The sequence below is a fragment of the Physcomitrium patens genome, chromosome 21 (assembly GCF_059467195.1).
Source record: "Physcomitrium patens ecotype Gransden chromosome 21, ASM5946719v1, whole genome shotgun sequence".
Classification (NCBI taxonomy): domain Eukaryota; kingdom Viridiplantae; phylum Streptophyta; class Bryopsida; order Funariales; family Funariaceae; genus Physcomitrium; species Physcomitrium patens.
Window position 1 is genome coordinate 11,611,103 of NC_143430.1, and position 6,093 is coordinate 11,617,195.

The following is a 6,093-nucleotide window of genomic DNA, read 5'->3' on the forward strand; positions in this document are numbered from 1 at the left end:
GTTTATTCTTCAATATTTTAGGGGCTATATAAGGTGTACTACCATAAATATGATTATTTTCTATTGTTTTTGGATTACTACTAACTTCAATCTTAGATATTCCAAAATTAATCACTTTTACAATAGCATGTTCAATAAACTTGTTTACCACTTTCTTTTCCTCAATATTCACCAAAATATTATCAAGTTTCAAATCACAATGTGCAATGTGCATATCATGCAAGTAACACATTCTTTTTGCAATTTGATATATGATATCAATAAAAAATATGTAAGATGCTTTTCTATTTGTTTCTAACATATTTCTTAAACTTGTTTTTATCAATTCCATCTCCAAATATACATGATCATTCTTTATTTTAAATGCAAAACATCCACTATTTTCATTTGCTTTATTTTTTATTGTAAAATAATATAATATTAAATTGAGATAGCTAAGCCTTTCTAAGATGTTTACTTCTTTGATAAAAGATTTTATATGCATACTCTTCATCTTTTTGATTGCTTACAAAAGTCCAAACCATTTTGATTTATATACTTTTTTACAGGATCCTTTACCTATGTACTTTACAATTTTAATACTTTCAATATATGATGATAGTTTCAAATCATCTAATTCTCCACCTTCTGTGCAATGAAAGTCTACCAACTTTTATAATAGATGCTCTGCCAATCTACATATTTCAAAATCTTCTTTATCATATAAAAGAGACAACCTTTCATATAAATATTGTTCATCACCTTCTACTTTATCATAGCTTACAACATTAAAATTACTAAATACTTTGCCTTCAAATATTTTACCAAGTCCTTCAAAAGCATATCACTTCTTGCTTCATAACAACACTTTAATATAAGTTCTTTGAATGACTCTTTGTTCTTCAATTGAATTATTGCTGCTTTAGACCATTTCTTTTTTCCACAATTCTTTACAAGTAAATAAATTTTATTCAATATAATAAACAATTCACTCAATAATTCTTCATATTTTAATCCACCATTACTGTAAGTCATCAAGTAATCATATGCCTTCATTACAAGTTTAATATTCTTGCATAGAATTATACATTGGTTTTTGTTTAATATGTCTTTATATAAATGGTATAAAAACTTACAACTACTAAACCATCCTTACTCAAACAAACATTAATATACATTAACATACCCAATATATACCAACAAGCTCTATCTCTCAACAACTCTAACAACCCTTTCTCTTAATCTTAATGACTAATTCACAACAATCACAATAAATTATTAAATAACAAACAATTTAATAGCAAAAAAAAAAAAAAAAAAAAAAAAAAAACACAATCACAAACTAGATCACCTTACCAACTCACATACACAAAATATAAAAATTTCAATTCTTTTCTCTTTTCTTACTTATCACAGCCTATTTGCTTGAGGTTGAGGGCCTCCCTTCACTCCAGCAGCCCGCTCCAATTACCTCAACACTCCCATCTCGATGGCTCTTAAGCTTGTTGGAACCATTGTTTATGCGGCTTCGGCGACACAAAACACTCATGACAATCCGAAAGTTGAGCTCCCACAACTACTGCTAAACTATGTGATCCAAACTCCCCACGCACTGCAACGCTTGTCATTTGATTCGTTGCCACAATTTCCTCAGTTCCTATTTCGATGATTCTAAACTTTCCAGGAAGTTTACATCAAGCGGCTCCTACCTTCAGAAATCCCAATATCCAGCATACTGATCGAAGAAAATCCAACGCCCTCCAACAATGAACCCGCCCACAATCGATGGCAAATTCTATCTGTATTAAACATTCATACAATATTCTATCCAATCTCCGGACAACAATTAGCGGCGTTCACATTGGCAGAAGGAAGTAAGCTCGCGCAACAATTCTCTACATTTAAATCACAATATTCAACTTGTGTATGAATTCAATGCCGATCTTACCAGAACGTTCGTACTACCACAGAATCATGTGTGTCGGAGCTTCCGAACGACACAAGACCCACTGCTACGGCTCCAAGCCAGACCTCAAAATATTCCCGAGCCACTGCTTACTCCTCGCTACCACCTGCTCAATCTCCTGATCTGCTAGTCTACCTTAACCTTGCGCCGACAGAAGAAAAAAACCTAAGACAAACTTCCTGCGGACGGGTCCCAATGGAACCTCTGCTCGTATAGTACCTGCATACGAAACTCATGTATTATTCACCAACTTCCCAAAACAACATCTCTCTTCATTTCACGTAAAAACCTTGATCACCATGTCAAAAAAAAGAGGACCAGCACGTAAGACTTGTGTGGTCAATCGCTGTTCTCTAAGTCCATCTCGATGAATAAATAGTTCATACAGATACAATTCGTCGATGAAAGTAGTTTGTCTTCACATCTTGTGCCCCCATTTTACGGTCAAAGGGTTCGAGGTCAGCCTTTGAACTTAAAGTTATGTCACAAAATTCAAGTTAAAACCATTAAAAAGGAATCATGTCTTGTAACAAGGAGGAACTTCGCTTTGAACGCTTTAAACCTGGATGAACTTCTAACTCTTGAGAAAACCCAGCCAGTAGAGACCTATCTTGCATTTCAACTTTCTGCAGTCCGCGGTCTTCGTGTATGGTTGAAACACACAGACACGCACATTTACTCACGTGGTTGAACTTCGAATTATCATCTCACTGAAAGAATCACATGAGAAAATTTGTCTATTCGTTAACATGCGCACGTAGAAAGTGCTGCTCCCACTACAAACTCACGGAATATACTTCCCAATCAAAAAGCTTATTGTAGGCTCATAAATATCTCTAAGTATTTTATCAGTGTAACCCCATACAGTCTAAGTAGGGACGTCAAGTACTAAAATGGTACAAAACTCAGATTACTGGAACCTTTGGGGATATTCACTCAATCTCCAACCAACATCCTCCTATCCAAAATGCGCCGTCCAACTAGCGGACTGATGCAAGAAAAATGAATAAATAAATAAATAGATAAAACAAAAATCTACTCAACTACAGGTAGATTGAACTACCAATCGGGGATCAATGCTCAGACCCTCAAAAGCGATGTCCACTTCCCAGAGATTAGCATGCAACAAAGACCAAATATATCCATGTCAAAAATGAAGCCCGTTCTGCTCAATGCTACGCTTCCTACTCACTACACCACCTCACGTTTCGGCTCAAAGACGATCCATCACATCACAGCCCACAGAAAGCGAGATTTATCAACTTCTTCACTACCTTCACAGGCAAACTGAGTCCGAGAATTCACGCAACAACGAAATATTTACCCTTTAGCGAGCAGATCGACGTGAAGAGTCGTCAGAGCATCCTCCCTGAGACCTTTCCCTCGCCACTTAAACAGGCGATCGACGACACGTCCATGTCCCTAGATTCAGCGAGCGGAAACATGAGCACAGAGCCACGATCGGACTAAACCTGAAACAAAATTTCGCACTTGTGCCCTCTGCTGTGCTCTTGTTGCTTGGTCTGCTACCTTTCCACCTCCTCACGACTAAGTCCCGACTGGGTTCTGGGATGGGGCGAACCAGGACTTAGATTGCACTGGGCTGTTAGGGGATGATATTCATCCATCCTGAAATAACCCATGCCTCCCCAGCTCCGTGCCCCGTTCCAGCCCGTCGGAGGCGGGGTTGGGCTGCTGCGGCGGGTCGCAGGCCCCAATCCTCGCCACCACCAGCTAGGGTTAGGAGGATAAACTTAATTATGTTTAAGTAATAATACTGTTTTAAAATATAAATAATCTATGATTTAACTTTAATAATTATATAATTAAAATATTTTAATTATATATATATTTAATACCATTTAAATATTTAATATTTTATTAATATAATCAATTCTTTAATGTATAAATGCATTTAATATGTTAAAATATTGAAAACTATTTTTGAATGTAATGTAATGTAATATAAATGTATTGAAAAAATTAATAAATAGACGTTGACATACAAGTAAGATAATCTTGAATTAATATATTATATAATATAAAAAAGTTATAATATTTTATAAATTAAACATGTATAAAATGAAGTAGAAACAAAAGTAGTTCTATTCAAAAGAAAAGAAAATATATGGTATAATAAAAATCAGTTACACATAATATTGTATAATAAAAAATTTCTTATTTTATAACATATGAGATCTAATTCTTTAGTGCCTTTGCTTGTAAAATTACATATAATATTTTTTATATATATAATAGATATATTTGAATTATCCATTTTAGGTTCAAATACCATATTTGGATAAATATACTTGGTAGTACATTAAAAACTTGGGAGAAAATTTATATTGATAGATGATCTACAAGTAAAATTTTGTCATTGTGTGATTGGTGTTGTATTGAATGTGTATTGTAAGTTTGAGCTTATTTCAATGGTTAATTCAAAAGTTATTGAAATTCAAATATATTAAAGTCTCAAGAACTAGAGTTTAAAAGACTAGCAAGGATATCTAAGATGTACAAAAATCTGCCAATTGGATTAAATTATATTTATACATAATAATATTAGACTTTATTTCCAACAACTTTTCAAATTTTGAGTCATTGAATTAAGAAATTAAGAGATATTGGCATTAGAAGATTGGCATCAACGTTGGAAAAAAAAGCTTGTCAAAATCTAAGCAGATTTTAGGGTTTATTTCACAATTGGAAATTTTAATCTTCTTTAAATTATTTGCGTTTGTTGTCAAGTTAGTAATTAAGAGGTGTACAAATTTTGAGTTAAAATCTACAATTAGATTATTAATTATTGAGATTTTAATATAATGTAGGATTGTATAAGTATTCATTTAAGATTTAAGATTTGATTAGGATTTGGCTTAGGATTTAGGATTTAAAATTTAACAGTTAAGATTTGATTAGGATTTTATTTAGAATTTAATATTTAAGATTTTATTAGGATTTGGTTTAGGATTTAGAATTTAATTAGGATATTCTTAAGATTTTAATATTTTAATATTTTTTTAGGACTTTTATAAAATTCATTATAATTTTTTATGTTTTTTTTTATAATTTCTTTAAAATTTAAAGTGGATTTTATCAAATTTTGATTATGATTGTTCAACTTTAATTGAAATTTATTTAGGATTCTATTAAAGTTATTAGAACTTTGTTGTTGTAATTTACATTTTATCTTTTGCAGCCAAGATTTCATTGCATTCTCAAGCAAGTCTTTAAATAATATAACAATGTCATACTTACTTTAAGACTTTTTTCAAGTCAATTGAATTTGAATTACTTTCTACATTGAATGTATTTAACTTCTTTCAACAAACTACTTAAAATTATATTCACATAATATATCTTTTACTTTCAAATTTAAATCCATATATTATTATAAAGGATGAAACATAATATCAATAAATACCATAATTGCTAATACACTTGTTTCTATACAATATAAAGTATAATGCAAATATTTATATATTACCAATTTTTAATAGTGTTTAAGACATGAATCTAAAAGAATAAAAAAATAGAACATTTTTATATTACTTAATAAGATTAGATAATCATTCAAAGATGGTATAATATTAAACTAGAATGGTTATTGCCAAAGATAAGAAAACTAGAATTCATTGAAAAAAGAATAAGAATAAGAAAGATATTAATAAGAATGAAGAAGACTTTACTCTTGCCTTTATATATATTTTCTAATTAAGAGTTATATAGAGACGTGCTATATGACATTCAACATGTTTCTAACTTACAAGACAAGTTTCCTACTTATGTGCCATATGATTAGCTTGTACTACAAGCTACTAATACATGCAATATACAACCAACTTATTAGCCAAGTTTCTAATCTATTAATCAACTACAAAGACATTTTGTAGAATAAGTAGTTATTTGCTGAATTGTAGATACTTAGTTTATAGTGTAAACAGAGATAGATGACTGTTGAAAAGGTAGTTCAGTAGGTAAAATAGATGAATAGTTAGGAAAAGCAGTTTTCATTAGAGATGTAGCAATTGGTATCTCGTGGTAGCATAAGGAGGATGGGAGAGAGGAAATAAGGGCCAGACTGTGATAGTATGAGCCGAGATAAGCTTGGTGCTGTTTCTTGTTTTTTTTTTTGTTTTGTTGTT

At 31.4% G+C, this 6,093-nt stretch overlaps 1 long non-coding RNA gene across 1 annotated transcript; it reads right to left on the bottom strand.

Moving 5' to 3' along the window:
* Positions 1-1,355: 1,355 nt before the first annotated feature.
* LOC149986762 (uncharacterized) lies at positions 1,356-3,494 on the bottom strand. The gene is made up of 2 exons (XR_016499810.1): positions 3,270-3,494; positions 1,356-2,164 (listed from the first exon to the last, which is right to left on the bottom strand). It is a non-coding gene; the product is annotated as an uncharacterized LOC149986762 (long non-coding RNA).
* Between the last annotated feature and the right edge of the window lie 2,599 nt (positions 3,495-6,093).